The sequence below is a fragment of the Vicugna pacos genome, chromosome 35 (assembly GCF_048564905.1).
Source record: "Vicugna pacos chromosome 35, VicPac4, whole genome shotgun sequence".
NCBI lineage: Eukaryota > Metazoa > Chordata > Mammalia > Artiodactyla > Camelidae > Vicugna > Vicugna pacos.
In genome coordinates this window covers 8,321,358-8,345,442 of record NC_133021.1, presented here as the reverse complement: position 1 = coordinate 8,345,442, position 24,085 = coordinate 8,321,358, and the positions used below count along the sequence as shown (strand labels likewise).

At 45.0% G+C, this 24,085-nt stretch overlaps 1 protein-coding gene across 2 annotated transcripts in view; it reads left to right on the top strand.

Annotated features, from left to right (window-relative positions):
- The window catches only part of LOC140691492 (uncharacterized), a 1,216,370-nt gene that overhangs the window by 227,963 nt on the left and 964,322 nt on the right, over window positions 1-24,085 (top strand). The window contains exon 2 of one of the 2 annotated variants that reach the window (XR_012067178.1): window positions 2,026-2,201. The gene's annotated coding sequence lies outside the window, so the exon portion shown is untranslated. Of the gene's footprint in view, window positions 1-2,025 lie in introns of those variants that run through there. The other variant, XR_012067180.1, reaches the window with a different exon arrangement.

Sequence of the window (24,085 nt, the reverse complement as noted above, 5' to 3'; positions counted from 1 at the left end):
GCTCTTTGGACGGTGTATCCACCAAGGGTATTGGCCGTTTATAAGTTTCCATTTCTCCTTAATACATGTCAGGTTATGAGGACGTGGGCATAAACGTTTCACACCTTGTCAAGGTGACTTTGGGTACCTGCCTAGAATCATGGGCACAGTTGCGGCTGCGTCATACATCTTGCCGCACATCCCGCTCCCCGGCTCCGTGATCACGGCAGAGTGGTTCCTTATTGAGCTGTCCATCTCCTCAAACATCGTAACCAAACAAAAGATTGGAGAGTATTAGCTTGGCTTTTTTCTTTTCTAACATTCCCTTCAAATTATGATGACTGATAGTGGACCCAGTTACGTTTGCAGATGATTTACAAGTAGGGCTGTCAGTACAAACCTTGTAATCCCCGCTGTGTGATCTAGAGAAGAAAGTTACACTCTTTCCAAATTGTTTTGATGCACTTATGTGGGAAAATGATGTATGTTTGAATACGTATTTCCTCTCTTACTCATTATGGCTAGAGATGAATATTTGTAGACATGGAATGAGTACTCTGTATTTGAACTGTATGGTCCCCTAAATTCTCCCCAGCTTTTTAAAGTCATCACTGGAGTGCTACCTCCAGAGTGCCGCAAAGCATCCAACACTGCCTGCTCTTCGGACACTGTAAGTTTCCAAGTTGGAGAAGGCTGCTGGCTGGTGAGGCATTCTCTCGCACATCTCTGGTTGGGTGATGTGAGCTGAGAACACAAGAATTGGCAGACAGTAACTAACCACGATCACGTCCATTTCTGGAACACTCATGGAGGATTTTACACCTATGCTAGTGGAATACGTTATTTCATTTAGTTTTCCCAAAAATCATAATTAGATTTTATCACCTGTATTAAAAAGGAAACTGTCAAAGCGAGTGACGTGCAGACTTTGGACTGGAACACGGGTCTTTCTGATCCCTGTCTCTGTTCCCTCCCCGGCCTATCCTTGCAAATGACCAGGAGACTCTTCCTCAGTCTTGAGTTTCCCTCTGATGTTACCGCTCTCTTTGTTTCTAAGAGAGGAAAACAAGTCTAAACTTACTTTCCAGTTGGAAATGGAATGGAGAGTTAATGTTGGAAGCCGGGAGAATCTGTCCTGTGATGAAGTGGTCTCCGAGCCACTTCCACTGGGATGTCACATCACTGTCTGTGCCCCTTGCTCAGCCTGTGCACAGGTGACAGCACAGTTGTGCCGAGCAGTCCTCCCGGACAGGGCAGTGGGTTGGAAATGAGTTTGGGGATTTGGTTTCATTACACAAGTTCCTGAGGGCCTTGACCTGGCACTTCGAGTGGGAGCATTCCCTGTCCCACAGACTGTGCTCTGGGCCCGTGCAGACCTGACGTGGCCTCAGCCTGAGTCTCAGGGCCCGTGGTGATGAGGAGCATTTTAGCCCAGGGTCTGCCGGAGGCTCTGAGACTACTGGGCTGTGGGACTTTGTCCAGGATGATAATAATTCCTCCCCGAGTTTCAGATTTCCTTGCCTGTGAGCCGGGGTAGTAGTTGTTTCTGAGATGATTGTAATGATTCAGTAATGGGCGCAGCGTGTGCTGACAGGTAGCTGGGTGCTTTAGGAGCAGAAGTCGCAGTCACTCTGTCAGCCTCTCCCTGTGCGCTCTGTGCTTTGAGAAGTTGTGTGTTTGGTGAAAGTCCCGCCCAGACCCTAGGGTCTAGATGAACTGTTGTTCCTTTACTTTCCCTTCCTTTTCCTCTTTCCCTTTTCTGTGTCCCATGTTTAGGTAGCAGATTCCTCTATTTCAGGGAATACGGGCTTTTCTAGTAAAGGGACAGGTGGAATGCGGAGAGGTGGGGCCCAGAGGGGGTCTGGAGTGTCTGCACAGTGCTGCTTCCCTGCGTTTCTGCATCCGGTCCCATCAGTGCACTAAGTCAGCCTTCCTCTTCCTTCCTGTGTCATCGGGTCTCTGTTTTAAGGGAAAACCATTTTTATGGGTCTTTTTTCACTTACGTGTTTCATTCAGATGCTTGTTGCTTTTCTCCCTGTGCTTCAGCGTTCTGAGGAGAAAATTCAGCCGTGCAGCATCCTCTCCGAGCTCTACGAGTTGATCGGCTTCCACTGCAAGTCCACCTTCTTCAAGCGGGTGGCCCCCGTGCGGCACGCGGCCCCCGGCATCCCGGAGCCTGGCGGGAAGGCCTGCTCCTGACTCCTCCTGCAGACGCTTCCTGGCTACAGTCTGTCACTGGACTTGTAGGACTTCAGCAAATGTGTTGGAACTAAAACATTGCTTCAGCCCCATTAACCATGCCTGGTTTGGGCCCTGCTGTCCTGCCTCATCAGGGTGAATCTTGATTCATTTAGAACAGGGCTCAGCAGACTTTTCCTTTCAAGGGCTTGGGGGTAAATATTTCAGGGTCTGAAAACCTCCTGATCTCTGGTGCAGCTGCTCAGCTCTACTGTTTAGATGCCAGAACAGCCAGATAGTCCACACACCCATAGAGCTTTATTAACAGCGGTGGCTGGGGCTGGATTGGGTGTATGAACTGCAGTTTGCCCCCACAGCCTCCTCAATATTGACACCTGCACCAGAGTGTACATTTGTGACAATGGGTGAACCTACACTGACATGTCATCATCACCCATAGCCCATAGTTGACACTAGGATTTACATATTGTGTTGTGCACTCTGTGGGTTTGGACAGATGTACAATGACATGTATCCACCATCACAGCATCATACAGAGTCGTCTGTCTTAGTGACCTTAAAATGCTCCGTGCTGCACCTCATTCATTGCTCTTTCCCCTCTAGCCTCTGGCAGCCACTGATCTTTCAGTCTCTGTGTTTTTCCCTTTCCCAGAACACCATACAGTTGGAATCAGACAGTTGCTGAAACTTCCCAGATTGGCTTCTTTCACTTGGTAATATGCATTTAAGGTTCCTCCATGTCTTTCCATTCCTTGATAACTCATTTCATTTTAGCACCAAATAATAGTCCATTTTCTGGCGGGACCACAGTTTATTTATCCATTCACCTACTGAAGAAGAGCTTAGTTGCTTCTGAATCCTGTTGAGTATGAATAAAGCTGCTATTAACAACTGTATGCAGATTTGTGTGTGAACATAAGTTTCCATTTCATCGAGTAAACACCAAGGAGCACAGTTGCCGGATCATATGTTAGAATTACGTCTAGCTCTGTAAAAAATTGCCAGACCGTCTTCCAAAGTACCTGGGCCATTTTTCATTCCCACCAACAATGCATTATAATTTCTGGTGCTCCACATCCTCACCAGCATTCGGTGCTGTCAGTGTTCTGCATTTTGGCAGTTCTGACAGGTGTGCAGTGGTATCTCGCTGTTTCAGTCTGCATCCCCTTGATGACAGGTGCTGTGGAGCATCTTTCCAAAGGCTTCTTTGGCATCCAGATTTCTTCTTTGATGAGGTGTGTGTTCAGGCATTTTGCTCATTTTTTAATCAGGTTATTCATCCTTCTTGTTGAGTGTAAAGAAATTTTGTTATATTCTGGATTTCAGCCCTTTATCAGTGTGTCCCTGCCCTTCACGTTCAGTGCCAGAGTTGTCCTTTGGGTCTCAGTGGAGTGTCAGATCTTCAAAGAGATTCCATGTCTTCCCTCAGCCTAAATACTGTCCTTGTATTTTTCACTTTCATTGACTCATTTTGTTCTTTTTAAATAGCATTTCCCATAATTTGTAAGTATATTAAAGAGAAAAGGGCAATGATTGAACACCGCCTGCCCCACCAGGCTGTGTGCCCTGTGAGAGCAGAGGCCCTGTCCCCACTCACCGTTTCCCATGACAGCACATGGCACATGTCCATGTAAAAGTGTGTAACGTGGGGCCAAACCTGATGAGCAGCTATGACGACATGTGTTGTCTACCATTTACTGAGTAGACTTTGTTTCTGATCTTAATTATTAAATCATATGAATGAAACTTGGTTGTTTTGAAAAATAAAACAACAAAGCACACCTCAATGTGATTGGTAATTTCTACTTAGATTTCAGACCCAGGAGGGGATGTTCATCATCATTTTGTGGAGGAGGTTGGGAAGGTAAAGTAAGAGAGTGAGATCAAATAAAGTAAAAATGATAACAGTCAGTTGGCTTTATTTTCACTGAAATAAAAGTTATTTTAAACCCTATCTCAGCTGTTGTTCTGTTGTTTTAAAAATTTCTCATAGAATTAAATGGAAGCCCACTAAACCCTGAAAGGGAAACTGTGTGCTCAGGTCCTGAAAATTGTTTATGTCTATTTCTTGAGATACAAATTTCCCTGCTGGTTACAGAAATTCGAGGCGGGAACACACAGTGCACTGCATGTGTCTGCCGGCTTCACGGGCTGCTCAGTGTCAATTTTATTTTCTTGGGTTGCAGTTTAGGACGCATTTCCATGAGAAATATTGCTCAGCCTTTTCCTGAATGAAGGATAGAATTTTCCACAGGAAATATTATGAATGAGAGTGACAAGGCACAAGGGTTTCCCATAAAGGAATACTTGATGTAATAAACCCTCACTATGGTGAATATTTTTAATAAAAGCCAGTAGAAAATTTTATCACTAGGTCAAATGGCACAAATCCGTCTGAAGAAAAAAGAATCAAATTTTAAAGACGAAGTGGTTTGAATCAAGTAGAAATTATGCTTTCTAAACTATTTCTTGTAAGAACTTATACTCAGTCTTATCATAATTGTCGGTGGTAGGAAGTGGATCATTATTTATTTATAAAAAAAAATCCACAAGATGCTATTTGCCCCATTCTTGATGCGGCAGTCCTGTGGTTAGTTAAGTTGGGACATTTAGGAAACTTAGCTAGGTTTTCCGGACATTGATTTCACCCACTTTATCTTTACTACAATCTCTTCTTTTGTGTCGGCATATGGTCCATACATATATATGGGGAGGAACAACCTCCAACTCGGTTTTACAGTGCAAACCGAAGGAAATTCAAAACGGCACTACGAAACAGACTGAGAAAACAGAGTAAGTGTTTCTCCTGCAACCAGTTCCCTTTATGCTGGATGAACGAACGTCTCTCCACAGGCTCAGTTCTGAGAGATGAGTGTGTGTGAAAACCGTCCTTCACCTAGCTTGAAGGGAACACAAAGTTTCTTGTCAGTTGAAAAACGCCACTCCATACATATATATGGGGAGGAACAAATTCCAACTTTCGGTTTTACAGGGCAAACCGCAGGCACTTCAAACCGGCACTAGGAAACAGACTGAGAAACCAGAGTAAATGTTTCTCCTGCAACCCGTTCCCTTTGTGTTGGATGAACGAACGTCTCTCCACATGCTCAGATCTGGGGGATAAGTGTGTGTGAAACCCGTCCTTCACCAAGGTTGAAGGGAACACATAGTTTCTTTTCAGTTGCAAACACCAATCCGTACATATATATGGTTAGGTACAGGCTCCAACTCGGTTTTACAGTGAAAACGGCAGGCACTTCAAACCGGCACTAGGAAACAGACTGAGAAACCAGAGTAACGGTTTCTCCTGCAACCCGTTCCCTTTGTGCTGGATGAACGAACGTCTCTCCACATGCTCAGTTCTGAGAGATAAGTGTGTGTGAAAGCTGTCCTTCACCTAGCTTGTAGGGAACACAAAGTTTCTTTTCAGTTGCAAACTCCACTCCTTACATATATATGTGGAGGTACAAGCTCCAACTCGGTTTTACAGTGAAAACGGCAGGCACTTCAAACCGGCACTAGGAAACAGACTGAGAAACCAGAGTAAGGGTTTTTCATGCAACCCGTGCCCTTTGTGCTGGATGAAAGAACGTCTCTCCACATGCTCAGTTCTGAGAGATAAGTGTGTGTGAAAGCCGTCCTTCACCTAGCTTGAAGGGAACACAAAGTTTCTTTTCAGTTGCAGACTCCACTCCATACATATATATGGGGAGGTACAAGCTCCAACACGGTTTTACAGTGAAAACGGCAGGCACTTCAAACCGGCACTAGGAAACAGACTGAGAAAACAGAGTCAGAGTTTCCCCTGCAACCCGTTCCCTTTGTGCTGGATGAACGAACGTCACTCCACATGCTCAGTTCTGAGAGATAATTGTGTGTGAAAACCAACCTTCACCTATCTTGAAAGGAACACAAAGTTTCTTTTCAGATGCAAACCCCACTCCATACATATATATAGGGAGGTACAAGCTCCAATTCGGTTTTACAATGACAACGGCAGGCACTTCAAAACGGCACTAGGAAACAGACTGAGAAACCAGAGTAAGGGTTTCTCCTGCAACCCGTTTCCTTTGTGCTGGATGAACGAACGTCTCTCCACATGCTCAGTTCTGAGAGATAAGTGTGGGTGAAAGCCGTCCTTCACCTAGCTGGAAGGGAACACAATGTTTCTTTCAGTTGCAAACTCCACTCCATACATATATATGGGGAGGTACAAGCTCCAACTCGGTTTTACAGTGAAAACGGCAGGCACTTCAAACCGGCACTAGGAAACAGACTGAGAAACCAGAGTAAGGGTTTCTCCTGCAAGCCGTTCCCTTTGTGCTGGATGAACGAACGTCTCTCCACATGCTCAGTTCTGAGAGATTAGTGTGTGTGAAAGCCGTCCTTCACCTAGCTTGAAGGGAACACAAAGTTTCTTTTCAGTTGCAAACTCCACTCCATACATATATATGGGGAGGTACAAGCTCCAACTCGGTTTTACAGTGAAACGGCAGGCACTTCAAACCGGCACTAGGAAACAGACTGAGAAACCAGAGTCAGTGTTTCTCCTGCAACACGTTCCCTTTGTGCTGGATGAACGAACGTCTCTCCACATGCTCAGTTCTGAGAGATAAGTGTGTGTGAAAGCCGTCCTTCACCTAGCTTGAAGGGAACACAAAGTTTCTTTTCAGTTGCAAACTCCAATCCTTACATATATATGGGTAGGTACAAGCTCCAACTCGGTTTTACAGTGAAAACGGCAGGCACTTCAAACCGGCACTAGGAAACAGATTGAGAAACCAGAGTAAGGGTTTCTCCTGCAACCCGTTCCTATCTGCTGGAAGAAAGAACGTCTCTCCACATGCTCAGTTCTGAGAGATAAGTGTGTGTGAAAGCCGTCCTTCACCTAGCTTGAAGGGAACACAAAGTTTCTTTTCAGTTGCAAACTCCACTCCATAAATATATATGGGGTGGTACAAGCTCCAACTCGGTTTTACAGTGAAAACGGCAGGCACTTCAAACCGGCACTAGGAAACAGACTGAGAAACCAGAGTCAGAGTTTCCCCTGCAACCCGTTCCCTTTGTGCTGGATGAACGAACGTCTCTCCACATGCTCCGTTCTGAGAGATAAGTGTGTGTGAAAGCCGTCCTACAAATACCTTGAAGGGAACACAAAGTTTCTTTTCAGTTGCAAACTCCACTCCATACATATATAAGGGGAGGTACAAGCTCCAACTCGGTTTTACAGTGAAAACGGCAGGCACTTCAAACCGGCACTAGGAAACAGACTGAGAAACCAGAGTAAGGGTTTCTCCTGCAAGCCGTTCCCTTTGTGCTGGATGAACGAACGTCTCTCCACATGCTCAGTTCTGAGAGATTAGTGTGTGTGAAAGCCGTCCTTCACCTAGCTTGAAGGGAACACAAAGTTTCTTTTCAGTTGCAAACTCCACTCCATACATATATATGGGGAGGTACAAGCTCCAACTCGGTTTTACAGTGAAACGGCAGGCACTTCAAACCGGCACTAGGAAACAGACTGAGAAACCAGAGTCAGTGTTTCTCCTGCAACACGTTCCCTTTGTGCTGGATGAACGAACGTCTCTCCACATGCTCAGTTCTGAGAGATAAGTGTGTGTGAAAGCCGTCCTTCACCTAGCTTGAAGGGAACAGAAAGTTTCTTTTCAGTTGCAAACTCCAATCCTTACATATATATGGGTAGGTACAAGCTCCAACTCGGTTTTACAGTGAAAACGGCAGGCACTTCAAACCGGCACTAGGAAACAGATTGAGAAACCAGAGTAAGGGTTTCTCCTGCAACCCGTTCCCATTGTGCTGGATAAACGAACGTCTCTCCACATGCTCAGTTCTGAGAGATAAGTGTGTGTGAAAGCCGTATTTCACCTAGCGTGAATGGAACACAAAGTTTCTTTTCAGTTGCAAACCCCACTCCATAAATATATATGGGGAGGTACAAGCTCCAACTCGGATTTGCAGTGAAAACGGGTGGCACTTCAAACCGACACTAGAAAACAGACTGAGAAACTAGAGTAAGTGTTTCTCCTGCAACCCGTTCCCTTTGTGCTGGATGAACGAACGTCTCTCCACATGCTCAGTTCTGAGAGATAAGTGTGTGTGAAATCCGTCCTTCACCTAGCTTGAAGGGAACACAAAGTTTCTTTTCAGTTGCAAACTCCACTCCATACATATATATGGGGAGGTACAAGCTCCAACTCGGTTTTACAGTGAAAACGGCAGGCACTTCAAACCGGCACTAGGAAACAGACTGAGAAACCAGAGTAAGGGTTTCTCCTGCAAACCGTTCCCTTTGTGCTGGATGAACGAACGTCTCTCCACATGCTCAGTTCTGAGAGATAATTGTGTGTGAAAGCCAACCTTCACCTAGTTTGAAGGGAACACATAGTTTCTTTTCAGTTGCAAACTCCTCTCCGTACCTATATATGGGTATGTACAAGCACCAACTCAGTTTTACAGTGAAAACGGCAGGCACTTCAAACCGAAACTAGGAAACAGACTGAGAAACCAGAGTAAGTGTTTCCCCTGCAACCCGTTCCCTTTGTGCTGGATGAACGAACGTCTCTCCACATGCTCAGTTCTGAGAGATAAGTGTGTGTGAAAGCCGTCCTTCACCTAGCTTGAAGGGAACACAAAATTTCTTTTCAGTTGCAAACTCCACTCCATACATATATATGGTATGTACAAGCTCCAACTCGATTTAACAGTGGAAACGGCAGGCACTTCAAACCGACACTAGGAAACAGACTGAGAAACCAGATTAAGGGTTTCCCCTGCAACCCGTTCCCTTTGTGCTGGATGAACGAACGTCTCTGCACATGCTCAGTTCTGAGAGATAAGTGTGTGTGAAATCCGTCCTTCACCTAACTTGAAGGGAACACAATATTTCTTTTCAGTTGCAAACTCCACTCCATACATATATATGGGGAGGTACAAGCTCCAACTCGGTTTTACAGTGAAAACGGCAGGCACTTCAAACCGGCACTAGGAAACAGACTGAGAAAAAAGAGTAAGGGATTCTCCTGCAACCCGTTCCCTTTGTGCTGGATGAACGAACGTCTCTCCAGATGCGCAATTCTGAGAGATAAGTGTGTGTGAAAGCCGTCCTTCACCTAGCTTGTAGGGAACACAAAGTTTCTTTTCAGTGGCAAACTCCACTCCATACATATATATGGGGAGGTACAAGCTCCAACTCGGTTTTACAGTGAAAACGGCAGGCACTTCAAACCGGCACTAGGAAACAGACTGAGAAACCAGAGTCAGAGTTTCCCCTGCAACCCGTTCCCTTTGTGCTGTATGAACGAACGTCTCTCCACAAGCTCAGTTCTGAGAGATAATTGTGTGTGAAAACCATCCTTCACCTATCTTGAAAGGAACACAAAGTTTCTTTTCAGATGCAAACCCCACTCCATACATATATATGGGGAGGTACAAGCTCCAATTCGGTTTTACAGTGAAAACGGCAGGCACATCAAAACGAAACTAGGAAACAGACTGAGAAACCAAAGTCAGTGTTTCTCCTGCAACCCGTTCCCTTTGTGGTGGATGAAGGAACGTCTCTCCACATGCTCAGTTCTGAGAGATAAGTGTGTGTGAAAGCCGTCCTTCACCTAGCTTGAAGGGAACACAAAGTTTCTTTTCAGTTGCAAATTCCACTCCATACATATATATGGGGAGGTACAAGCTCCAACTCGGTTTTACAGTGAAAACGGCAGGCACTTCAAACCGGCACTAGGAAACAGACTGAGAAACCAGAGTCAGAGTTTCCCCTGCAACCCGTTCCCTTTGTGCTGTATGAAGGAACGTCTCTCCACATGCTCAGTTCTGAGAGATAAGTGTGTGTGAAAGCCGTCCTACAACTAGCATGAAGGGAACACAAAGTTTCTTTTCAGTTGCAAACTCCACACCATACATATATAAGGGGAGGTACAAGCTCCAACTCGGTTTTACAGTGAAAACGGCAGGCACTTCAAACCGGCAATAGGAAACAGACTGAGAAACCAGAGTAATGGTTTCCTCTGCAACCCGATCCATTTGTGCTGAATGAACGAACGTCTCTCCACATGCTCAGATCTGAGAGATATTTGTGTGTGAAAGCCATCCTTCACCTATCTTGAAGGGAACACAAAGTTTCTTTTCAGTTGCAAACCCCACTCCATAAATATATATGGGGAGGTACAAGCTCCAACTCGGATTTGCAGTGAAACCGCTGGCACGTCAAACCGACACTAGAAAACAGACTGAGAAACCAGAGTAAGTGTTTCCCCTGCAACCCGTTCCCTTTGTGCTGGATGAACGAACGTCTCTCCACATGCTCAGTTCTGAGAGATAAGTGTGTGTGAAATCCGTCCTTCACCAAGCTTGAAGGGAACACAAAGTTTCTTTTCAGTTGCAAACTCCACTCCATACATATATATGGGGAGGTACAAGCTCCAACTCGGTTTTACAGTGAAAACGGCAGGCACTTCAAACCGGCACTAGGAAAAAGACTGAGAAACCAGAGTAAGGGTTTCTCCTGCAACCCGTTCCCTTTGTGCTGGATGAACGAACGTCTCTCCACATGCTCAGTTCTGAGAGATAATTGTGTGTGAAAACCTTCCTTCACCTATCTTGAAAGGAACACAAAGTTTCTTTTCAGATGCAAACCCCACTCCATACATATATATGGGGAGGTACAAGCTCCAATTCGGTTTTACAGTGAAAACGGCAGGCACTTCAAAATGGCACTAGGAAACAGACTGAGAAACCAGATTCATTGTTTCTCCTGCAACCCATTTCCTTTGTGGTTGGTGAACGAAAGTCTCTCCACCTGCTCAGTTCTGAGAGATAAGTGTGTGTGAAAGCCGTCCTTCACCTAGATTGAAGGGAAAACAAAGTTTCTTTTCAGTTGCAAACTCCACTCCATACATATATATGGGAAGGTACAAGCTCCAACTCGGTTTTACAGTGAAAACGGCAGGCACTTCAAACCGAAACTAGGAAACAGACTGAGAAACCAGAGTCAGTGTTTCTCCTGCAACCCGTTAGCTTTGTGGTGGATGAAGGAACGTCTCTCCACATGCTCAGTTCTGAGAGATAAGTGTGTGTGAAAGCCGTCCTTCAACTAGCTTGAAGGGAACACAAAGTTTCTTTTCAGTTGCAAACTCCACTCCATACATATATATGGGGAATTACAAGCTCCAACTCGGTTTTACAGTGAAAACGGCAGGCACTTCAAACCGGCACTAGGAAACAGACTGAGAAACCAGAGTAATGGTTTCCTCTGCAACCCGATCCATTTGTGCTGGATGAACGAACGTCTCTCCACATGCTCAGTTCTGAGAGATATTTGTGTGTGAAAGCCATCCTTCACCCATCTTGAAGGAAAAACAAAGTTTCTTTTCAGTTGCAAACTCCACTCCATACATATATATGGGGAGGTACAAGCTCCAACTCGGTTTTACAGTGAAAACGGCAGGCACTTCAAACCGGCACTAGGAAACAGACTAAGAAACCAGAGTCAGAGTTTCCACTGCAACCCGTTCCCTTTGTGCTGTATGAACGAACGTCTCTCCACAAGCTCAGTTCTGAGAGATAATTGTGTGTGAAAACTATCCTTCACCTATCTTGAAAGGAACACAAATTTTCTTTTCAGATGCAAACCCCACTCCATACATATATATGGGGAGGTACAAGCTCCAATTCGGTTTTACAGTGAAAACGGCAGGCACTTCAAAATGGCACTAGGAAACAGACTGAGAAACCAGATTCATTGTTTCTCCTGCAACCCGTTCCCTTTGTGGTTGGTGAACGAACGTCTCTCCACCTGCTCAGTTCTGAGGGATAAGTGTGTGTGAAAGCCGTCCTTCACCTAGATTGAAGGGAACACAAAGTTTCTTTTCAGTTGCAAACTCCACTCCATACATATATATGGGGAGGTACAAGCTCCAACTCGGTTTTACAGTGAAAACGGCAGGCACTTCAAACCGGCACTAGGAAACAGACTGAGAAACCAGAGTAAGGGTTTCTCCTGCAACCCGTTCCCTTTGTGCTGGATGAACGAACGTCTCTCAACATGCTCAGTTCTGAGAGATAATTGTGTGTGAAAACCAACCTTCAACTAGCTTGAAGGGAACACATAGTTTCTTTTCAGTTGCAAAATCCACTCCGTACATATATATGGGGAGGTACAAGCTCCAATTCGGTTTTACAGTGAAAACGGCAGGCACTTCAAAATGGCACTAGGAAACAGACTGAGAAACCAGATTCATTGTTTCTCCTGCAACCCATTTCCTTTGTGGTTGGTGAACGAAAGTCTCTCCACCTGCTCAGTTCTGAGAGATAAGTGTGTGTGAAAGCAGTCCTTCACCTAGATTGAAGGGAAAACAAAGTTTCTTTTCAGTTGCAAACTCCACTCCATACATATATATGGGAAGGTACAAGCTCCAACTCGGTTTTACAGTGAAAACGGCAGGCACTTCAAACCGAAACTAGGAAACAGACTGAGAAACCAGAGTCAGTGTTTCTCCTGCAACCCGTTAGCTTTGTGGTGGATGAAGGAACGTCTCTCCACATGCTCAGTTCTGAGAGATAAGTGTGTGTGAAAGCCGTCCTTCAACTAGCTTGAAGGGAACACAAAGTTTCTTTTCAGTTGCAAACTCCACTCCATACATATATATGGGGAATTACAAGCTCCAACTCGGTTTTACAGTGAAAACGGCAGGCACTTCAAACCGGCACTAGGAAACAGACTGAGAAACCAGAGTAATGGTTTCCTCTGCAACCCGATCCATTTGTGCTGGATGAACGAACGTCTCTCCACATGCTCAGTTCTGAGAGATATTTGTGTGTGAAAGCCATCCTTCACCCATCTTGAAGGAAAAACAAAGTTTCTTTTCAGTTGCAAACTCCACTCCATACATATATATGGGGAGGTACAAGCTCCAACTCGGTTTTACAGTGAAAACGGCAGGCACTTCAAACCGGCACTAGGAAACAGACTAAGAAACCAGAGTCAGAGTTTCCACTGCAACCCGTTCCCTTTGTGCTGTATGAACGAACGTCTCTCCACAAGCTCAGTTCTGAGAGATAATTGTGTGTGAAAACTATCCTTCACCTATCTTGAAAGGAACACAAATTTTCTTTTCAGATGCAAACCCCACTCCATACATATATATGGGGAGGTACAAGCTCCAATTCGGTTTTACAGTGAAAACGGCAGGCACTTCAAAATGGCACTAGGAAACAGACTGAGAAACCAGATTCATTGTTTCTCCTGCAACCCGTTCCCTTTGTGGTTGGTGAACGAACGTCTCTCCACCTGCTCAGTTCTGAGGGATAAGTGTGTGTGAAAGCCGTCCTTCACCTAGATTGAAGGGAACACAAAGTTTCTTTTCAGTTGCAAACTCCACTCCATACATATATATGGGGAGGTACAAGCTCCAACTCGGTTTTACAGTGAAAACGGCAGGCACTTCAAACCGGCACTAGGAAACAGACTGAGAAACCAGAGTAAGGGTTTCTCCTGCAACCCGTTCCCTTTGTGCTGGATGAACGAACGTCTCTCAACATGCTCAGTTCTGAGAGATAATTGTGTGTGAAAACCAACCTTCAACTAGCTTGAAGGGAACACATAGTTTCTTTTCAGTTGCAAAATCCACTCCGTACATATATATGGGGAGGTACAAGCTCCAACTCGGTTTTACAGTGAAAATGGCAGGCACTTCAAACCGGCACTAGGAAACAGAATGAGAAACCAGAGTCAATGTTTCTCCTGCAACACGTTCCCTTTGTGCTGGATGAACGAACGTCTCTCCACATGCTCAGTTCTGAGAGATAAGTGTGTGTGAAAGCCGTCCTTCAACTAGCTTGAAGGGAACACAAAGTTTCTTTTCAGTTGCAAACTCCACTCCATACATATATATGGGGAGGTACAAGCTCCAACTCGGTTTTACAGTGAAAACGGCAGGCACTTCAAACCGGCACTAGGAAACAGACTGAGAAACCAGAGTCAGTGTTTCTCCTGCAACACGTTCCGTTTGTGCTGGATGAACGAACGTCTCTCCACATGCTCAGTTCTGAGAGATAAGTGTGTGTGAAAGCCGTCTTTCACCTTGCTTGAAGGGAAGACAAAATTTATTTACAGTTGCAAACTCCACTCCATACATATATATGGTATGAACAAGCTCCAACTCGGTTTAACAGTGAAAACGGCAGGCACTTCAAACCGACACTAGGAAACAGACTGAGAAACCAGATTCATTGTTTCTCCTGCAACCCGTTCCCTTTGTGGTTGGTGAACGAACGTCTCTCCACCTGCTCAGTTCTGAGAGATAAGTGTGTGTGAAAGCCGTCCTTCACCTAGCTTGATGGGAACACAAAGTTTCTATTCAGTTGCCAACTCCACTCCATTCATATATATGGGGAGGTACAAGCTCCAACTCGGTTTTACAGTGAAAACGGCAGGCACTTCAAACCGGCACTAGGAAACAGAGTGAGAAACAAGAGTCAGTGTTTCTCCTGCAACCCGTTCCCTTGTGCTGGATGAACGAACGTCTCTCCACATGATCAGTTCTGAGAGATAAGTGTGTGTGAAAGCCGTCCTTCACCAAGCTTGAAGGGAACACAAAGTTTCTTTTCAGTTGCAAACTCCACTCCATACATATATATGGGGAGGTACAATCTCCAACTCGGTTTTACAGTGAAAACGGCAGGCACTTCAAACCGGCACTAGGAAACAGACTGAGAAACAAGAGTCAGTGTTTCTCCTGCAACCCGGTCCCTTGTGCTGGATGAACGAACGTCTCTCCACATGCTCAGTTCTGAGAGATAAGTGTGTGTGAAAGCCTTCCTTCACCAAGCTTGAAGGGAACACAAAATTTCTTTTCAGTTGCAAACTCCACTCCATACATAGATATGGGAATGTACAAGCTCGAACTCGGTTTTACAGTGAAAACGGCAGGCAGTTCAAACCGGCACTAGGAAACAGACTGAGAAACCAGAGTAAGGGTTTCTCCTGCAACCCGTTACCTTTGTGCTGGATGAACGAACGTCTCTCCACATGCTCAGTTCTGAGAGATAATTGTGTGTGAAAACCTTCCTTCACCTATCTTGAAAGGAACACAAAGTTTCTTTTCAGATGCAAACCCCACTCCATACATATATATGGGGAGGTACAAGCTCCAATTCGGTTTTACAGTGAAAACGGCAGGCACTTCAAAATGGCACTAGGAAACAGACTGAGAAACCAGATTCATTGTTTCTCCTGCAACCCATTTCCTTTGTGGTTGGTGAACGAAAGTCTCTCCACCTGCTCAGTTCTGAGAGATAAGTGTGTGTGAAAGCCGTCCTTCACCTAGATTGAAGGGAAAACAAAGTTTCTTTTCAGTTGCAAACTCCACTCCATACATATATATGGGAAGGTACAAGCTCCAACTCGGTTTTACAGTGAAAACGGCAGGCACTTCAAACCGAAACTAGGAAACAGACTGAGAAACCAGAGTCAGTGTTTCTCCTGCAACCCGTTAGCTTTGTGGTGGATGAAGGAACGTCTCTCCACATGCTCAGTTCTGAGAGATAAGTGTGTGTGAAAGCCGTCCTTCAACTAGCTTGAAGGGAACACAAAGTTTCTTTTCAGTTGCAAACTCCACTCCATACATATATATGGGGAATTACAAGCTCCAACTCGGTTTTACAGTGAAAACGGCAGGCACTTCAAACCGGCACTAGGAAACAGACTGAGAAACCAGAGTAATGGTTTCCTCTGCAACCCGATCCATTTGTGCTGGATGAACGAACGTCTCTCCACATGCTCAGTTCTGAGAGATATTTGTGTGTGAAAGCCATCCTTCACCCATCTTGAAGGAAAAACAAAGTTTCTTTTCAGTTGCAAACTCCACTCCATACATATATATGGGGAGGTACAAGCTCCAACTCGGTTTTACAGTGAAAACGGCAGGCACTTCAAACCGGCACTAGGAAACAGACTAAGAAACCAGAGTCAGAGTTTCCACTGCAACCCGTTCCCTTTGTGCTGTATGAACGAACGTCTCTCCACAAGCTCAGTTCTGAGAGATAATTGTGTGTGAAAACTATCCTTCACCTATCTTGAAAGGAACACAAATTTTCTTTTCAGATGCAAACCCCACTCCATACATATATATGGGGAGGTACAAGCTCCAATTCGGTTTTACAGTGAAAACGGCAGGCACTTCAAAATGGCACTAGGAAACAGACTGAGAAACCAGATTCATTGTTTCTCCTGCAACCCGTTCCCTTTGTGGTTGGTGAACGAACGTCTCTCCACCTGCTCAGTTCTGAGGGATAAGTGTGTGTGAAAGCCGTCCTTCACCTAGATTGAAGGGAACACAAAGTTTCTTTTCAGTTGCAAACTCCACTCCATACATATATATGGGGAGGTACAAGCTCCAACTCGGTTTTACAGTGAAAACGGCAGGCACTTCAAACCGGCACTAGGAAACAGACTGAGAAACCAGAGTAAGGGTTTCTCCTGCAACCCGTTCCCTTTGTGCTGGATGAACGAACGTCTCTCAACATGCTCAGTTCTGAGAGATAATTGTGTGTGAAAACCAACCTTCAACTAGCTTGAAGGGAACACATAGTTTCTTTTCAGTTGCAAAACCCACTCCGTACATATATATGGGGAGGTACAAGCTCCAATTCGGTTTTACAGTGAAAACGGCAGGCACTTCAAAATGGCACTAGGAAACAGACTGAGAAACCAGATTCATTGTTTCTCCTGCAACCCATTTCCTTTGTGGTTGGTGAACGAAAGTCTCTCCACCTGCTCAGTTCTGAGAGATAAGTGTGTGTGAAAGCCGTCCTTCACCTAGATTGAAGGGAAAACAAAGTTTCTTTTCAGTTGCAAACTCCACTCCATACATATATATGGGAAGGTACAAGCTCCAACTCGGTTTTACAGTGAAAACGGCAGGCACTTCAAACCGAAACTAGGAAACAGACTGAGAAACCAGAGTCAGTGTTTCTCCTGCAACCCGTTAGCTTTGTGGTGGATGAAGGAACGTCTCTCCACATGCTCAGTTCTGAGAGATAAGTGTGTGTGAAAGCCGTCCTTCAACTAGCTTGAAGGGAACACAAAGTTTCTTTTCAGTTGCAAACTCCACTCCATACATATATATGGGGAATTACAAGCTCCAACTCGGTTTTACAGTGAAAACGGCAGGCACTTCAAACCGGCACTAGGAAACAGACTGAGAAACCAGAGTAATGGTTTCCTCTGCAACCCGATCCATTTGTGCTGGATGAACGAACGTCTCTCCACATGCTCAGTTCTGAGAGATATTTGTGTGTGAAAGCCATCCTTCACCCATCTTGAAGGAAAAACAAAGTTTCTTTTCAGTTGCAAACTCCACTCCATACATATATATGGGGAGGTACAAGCTCCAACTCGGTTTTACAGTGAAAACGGCAGGCACTTCAAACCGGCACTAGGAAACAGACTAAGAAACCAGAGTAAGAGTTTCCACTGCAACCCGTTCCCTTTGTGCTGTATGAACGAACGTCTCTCCACAAGCTCAGTTCTGAGAGATAATTGTGTGTGAAAACTATCCTTCACCTATCTTGAAAGGAACACAAATTTTCTTTTCAGATGCAAACCCCACTCCATACATATATATGGGGAGGTACAAGCTCCAATTCGGTTTTACAGTGAAAACGGCAGGCACTTCAAAATGGCACTAGGAAACAGACTGAGAAACCAGATTCATTGTTTCTCCTGCAACCCGTTCCCTTTGTGGTTGGTGAACGAACGTCTCTCCACCTGCTCAGTTCTGAGGGATAAGTGTGTGTGAAAGCCGTCCTTCACCTAGATTGAAGGGAACACAAAGTTTCTTTTCAGTTGCAAACTCCACTCCATACATATATATGGGGAGGTACAAGCTCCAACTCGGTTTTACAGTGAAAACGGCAGGCACTTCAAACCGGCACTAGGAAACAGACTGAGAAACCAGAGTAAGGGTTTCTCCTGCAACCCGTTCCCTTTGTGCTGGATGAACGAACGTCTCTCAACATGCTCAGTTCTGAGAGATAATTGTGTGTGAAAACCAACCTTCAACTAGCTTGAAGGGAACACATAGTTTCTTTTCAGTTGCAAAATCCACTCCGTACATATATATGGGGAGGTACAAGCTCCAACTCGGTTTTACAGTGAAAATGGCAGGCACTTCAAACCGGCACTAGGAAACAGAATGAGAAACCAGAGTCAATGTTTCTCCTGCAACACGTTCCCTTTGTGCTGGATGAACGAACGTCTCTCCACATGCTCAGTTCTGAGAGATAAGTGTGTGTGAAAGCCGTCCTTCAACTAGCTTGAAGGGAACACAAAGTTTCTTTTCAGTTGCAAACTCCACTCCATACATATATATGGGGAGGTACAAGCTCCAACTCGGTTTTACAGTGAAAACGGCAGGCACTTCAAACCGGCACTAGGAAACAGACTGAGAAACCAGAGTCAGTGTTTCTCCTGCAACACGTTCCGTTTGTGCTGGATGAACGAACGTCTCTCCACATGCTCAGTTCTGAGAGATAAGTGTGTGTGAAAGCCGTCTTTCACCTTGCTTGAAGGGAAGACAAAATTTATTTACAGTTGCAAACTCCACTCCATACATATATATGGTATGAACAAGCTCCAACTCGGTTTAACAGTGAAAACGGCAGGCACTTCAAACCGACACTAGGAAACAGACTGAGAAACCAGATTCATTGTTTCTCCTGCAACCCGTTCCCTTTGTGGTTGGTGAACGAACGTCTCTCCACCTGCTCAGTTCTGAGAGATAAGTGTGTGTGAAAGCCGTCCTTCACCTAGCTTGATGGGAACACAAAGTTTCTATTCAGTTGCCAACTCCACTCCATTCATATATATGGGGAGGTACAAGCTCCAACTCGGTTTTACAGTGAAAACGGCAGGCACTTCAAACCGGCACTAGGAAACAGAGTGAGAAACAAGAGTCAGTGTTTCTCCTGCAACCCGTTCCCTTGTGCTGGATGAACGAACGTCTCTCCACATGATCAGTTCTGAGAGATAAGTGTGTGTGAAAGCCGTCCTTCACCAAGCTTGAAGGGAACACAAAGTTTCTTTTCAGTTGCAAACTCCACTCCATACATATATATGGGGAGGTACAATCTCCAACTCGGTTTTACAGTGAAAACGGCAGGCACTTCAAACCGGCACTAGGAAACAGACTGAGAAACAAGAGTCAGTGTTTCTCCTGCAACCCGGTCCCTTGTGCTGGATGAACGAACGTCTCTCCACATGCTCAGTTCTGAGAGATAAGTGTGTGTGAAAGCCTTCCTTCACCAAGCTTGAAGGGAACACAAAATTTCTTTTCAGTTGCAAACTCCACTCCATACATAGATATGGGAATGTACAAGCTCGAACTCGGTTTTACAGTGAAAACGGCAGGCAGTTCAAACCGGCACTAGGAAACAGACTGAGAAACCAGAGTAAGGGTTTCTCCTGCAACCCGTTACCTTTGTGCTGGATGAACGAACGTCTCTCCACATGCTCAGTTATGAGAGATAAGTGTGTGTGAAAGCCGTCCTTCACCTAGCTTGAAAGGAACACAAAGTTTCTTTTCAGTTGCAAACCCCAATCCATACATATATATGGGGAGGTACAAGCTCCAACTCGGATTTACAGTGAAAACGGCAGGCACTTCAAACCGGCACTAGGAAACAGACTGAGAAACCAGAGTAAGGGTTTCCCCTGCAACACGTTCCCTTTGTGCTGGATGAAGGAACGTCTCTCCACATGCTCAGTTCTGAGAGATAAGTGTGTGTGAAATCCGTCCTTCACCTAGCTTGAAGGGAACAAAAGTTTCTTTTCAGTTGCAAATTCCACTCCATACTTATATATGGGGAGGTACAAGATCCAACTCGGTTTTACAGTGAAAACGGCAGGCACTTCAAACCGGCACTAGGAAACAGATTGAGAAACCAGAGTAAGGGTTTCACCAGCAAGCCGTTCCCTTTGTGCTGGATGAACGAACGTCTCTCCACATGCTCAGTTCTGAGAGATAAGTGTGTGTGAAAGCCGTCCTTCACCAAGCTTGAATGGAACACAAAGTTTCTTTTCAGTTGCAAACTCCACTCCATACATAGATATGGGGAGGTACAAGCTCCAACTCGGTTTTACAGTGAAAACGGCAGGCACTTCAAACCGGCACTAGGAAACAGACTGAGAAACCAGAGTAAGGGTTTCTCCTGCAACATGTTACCTTTGTGCTGCATGAACGAACGTCTCTCCACAAGCTCAGTTCTGAGAGATAAGTGTGTGTGAAAACCATCCTTCACCTTTCTTGAAAGGAACACAAAGTTTCTTTTCAGATGCAAACCCCACTCCATACATATATATGGGGATGTACAAGCTCCAATTCGATTTTACAGTGAAAACGGCAGGCACTTCAAACCGACACTAGGAAACAGACTGAGAAACCAGAGTAAGTGTTTCTCCTGCAACCCGTTCCCTTTGTGCTGGATGAACGAACGTCTCTCCACATGCTCAGTTCTGAGAGATAAGTGTGTGTGAAAGCCGTCCTTCAACTAGCTTGAAGGGAACACAAAATTTCTTTTCAGTTGCAAATTCCACTCCATACATATATATGGTATGTACAAGCTCCAACTCGATTTTACAGTGAAAACGGCAGGCACTTCAAACCGACACTAGGAAACAGACTGAGAAACCAGATTAAGGGTTTCCCCTGCAACCCGTTCCCTTTGTGCTGGATGAACGAACGTCTCTCCAGATGCGCAGTTCTGAGAGATAAGTGTGTGTGAAAGCCGTCCTTCACCTAGCTTGAAGGGAACACAAAGATTCTTTTCAGTTGCAAACTCCATTCCATACATATATATGGGGAGGTACAAGCTCCAACTCGGTTTTACAGTGAAAACGGCAGGCACTTCAAACCGGCACTAGGAAACAGACTAAGAAACCAGAGTCAGAGTTTCCCCTGCAACCCGTTCCCTTTGTGCTGTATGAACGAACGTCTCTCCACAAGCTCAGTTCTGAGAGATAATTGTGTGTGAAAACCATCCTTCACCTATCTTGAAAGGAACACAAAGTTTCTTTTCAGATGCAAACCCCACTCCATACATATATATGGGGAGGTACAAGCTCCAATTCGGTTTTACAGTGAAAACGGCAGGCACTTCAAAATGGCACTAGGAAACAGACTGAGAAACCAGATTCATTGTTTCTCCTGCAACACATTCCCTTTGTGGTTGGTGAACGAAAGTCTCTCCACCTGCTCAGTTCTGAGAGATAAGTGTGTGTGAAAGCCGTCCTTCACCTAGATTGAAGGGAAAACAAAGTTTCTTTTCAGTTGCAAACTCCACTCCATACATATATATGGGGTGGTACAAGCTCCAACTCGGTTTTATAGTGAAAACGGCAGGCACTTCAAACCGAAACTAGGAAACAGACTGAGAAACCAGAGTCAGTGTTTCTCCTGCAACCCGTTAGCTTTGTGGTGGATGAAGGAACGTCTCTCCACATGCTCAGTTCTGAGAGATAAGTGTGTGTGAAAGCCGTCCTTCAACTAGCTTGAAGGGAACACAAAGTTTCTTTTCAGTTGCAAACTCCACTCCATACATATATATGGGGAAGTACAAGCTCCAACTCGGTTTTACAGTGAAAACGGCAGGCACTTCAAACCGGCACTAGGAAACAGACTGAGAAACCAGAGTAATGGTTTCCTCTGCAACCCGATCCATTTTTGCTGGATGAACGAACGTCTCTCCACATGCTCAGTTCTGAGAGATAAGTGTGTGTGAAAGCCGTCCTTCAACTAGCTTGAAGGGAACACAAAGTTTCTTTTCAGTTGCAAACTCCACTCCATACATATATATGGGTAGGTACAAGCTCCAACTCGGTTTTACAGTGAAAACGGCAGGCACTTCAAACCGGCACTAGGAAACAGACTGAGAAACCAGAGTCAGTGTTTCTCCTGCAACACGTTCCGTTTGTGCTGGATGAACGAACGTCTCTCCACATGCTCAGTTCTGAGAGATAAGTGTGTGTGAAAGCCATCTTTCACCTTGCTTGAAGGGAAGACAAAATTTATTTACAGTTGCAAACTCCACTCCATACATATATATGGTATGAACAAGCTCCAACTCGGTTTAACAGTGAAAACGGCAGGCACTTCAAACCGACACTAGGAAACAGACTGAGAAACCAGATTAAGGGTTTCCCCTGCAACCCGTTCCCTTTGTGCTGGATGAACGAACGTCTCTGCACATGCTCAGTTCTGAGAGATAAGTGTTTGTGAAATCCGTCCTTCACCTAACTTGAAGGGAACACAATATTTCTTTTCAGTTGCAAACTCCACTCCTTACATATATATGGGGAGGTACAAGCTCCAACTCTGTTTTACAGTGAAAACGGAAGGCACTTCAAACCGGCACTAGGAAACAGAATGAGAAACCAGAGTCAGTGTTTCTCCTGCAACCCGTTCCCTTTGTGCTGAATGAACGAACGTCTCTCCACATGCTCAGTTTTGAGAGATAAGTGTGTGTGAAAGCCGTCCTTCACCTAGCTTGAAGGGAACACAAAGTTTCTTTTCAGTTGTAAACTCCAATCCATACATATATATGGGTAGGTACAAGCTCCAACTCGGTTTTACAGTGAAAACGGCAGGCACTTCAAACAGGCACTAGGAAACAGATTGAGAAACCAGAGTAAGGGTTTCTCCTGCAACCCGTTCCTATCTGCTGGAAGAACGAACGACTCTCCACATGCTCAGTTCTGAGAGATAAGTGTGTGTGAAAGCCGTCCTTAACCTAGCTTGAAGGAAACACAAAGTTTCTTTTCAGTTGCAAACTCCACTCCATACATAGATATGGGGAGGTACAAGCTCCAACTCGGTTTTACAGTGAAAACGGCAGGCACTTCAAACCGGCACTAGGAAACAGACTGAGAAACCAGAGTCAGGGTTTCCCCTGCAACCCATTCCTTTGTGCTGGATGAACGAACGTCTCTCCACAAGCTCAGTTCTGAGAGATAATTGTGTGTGAAAACCATCCTTCACCTATCTTGAAAGGAACACAAAGTTTCTTTTCAGATGCAAACCCCACTCCATACATATATATGGGGAGGTACAAGCTCCAATTCTTTTTTACAGTGAAAACGGCAGGCACTTCAAAACGGCACTAGGAAACAGACTGAGAAACCAGATTCATTGTTTCTCCTGCAACCCGTTCCCTTTGTGGTTGGTGAACGAACGTCTCTCCACCTGCTCAGTTCTGAGAGATAAGTGTGTGTGAAAGCCGTCCTTCACCTAGATTGAAGGGAAAACAAAGTTTCTTTTCAGTTGCAAACTCCACTCCATATATATATATGGGGAGGTACAAGCTCCAACTCGGTTTTACAGTGAAAACGGCAGGCACTTCAAACCGGCACTAGGAAACAGAGTGAGAAACAAGAGTCAGTGTTTCTCCTGCAACCCGTTCCCTTGTGCTGGATGAACGAACGTCTCTCCACATGATCAGTTCTGAGAGATAAGTGTGTGTGAAAGCCTTCCTTCACCAAGCTTGAAGGGAACACAAAATTTCTTTTCAGTTGCAAACTCCACTCCATACATAGATATGGGAATGTACAAGCTCGAACTCGGTTTCACAGTGAAAACGGCAGGCAGTTCAAACCGGCACTAGGAAACAGACTGAGAAACCAGAGTAAGGGTTTCTCCTGCAACCCGTTACCTTTGTGCTGGATGAACGAACGTCTCTCCACATGCTCAGTTATGAGAGATAAGTGTGTGTGAAAGCCGTCCTTCACCTAGCTTGAAAGGAACACAAAGTTTCTTTTCAGTTGCAATCCCCAATCCATACATATATATGGGGAGGTACAAGCTCCAACTCAGATATACAGTGAAAACGG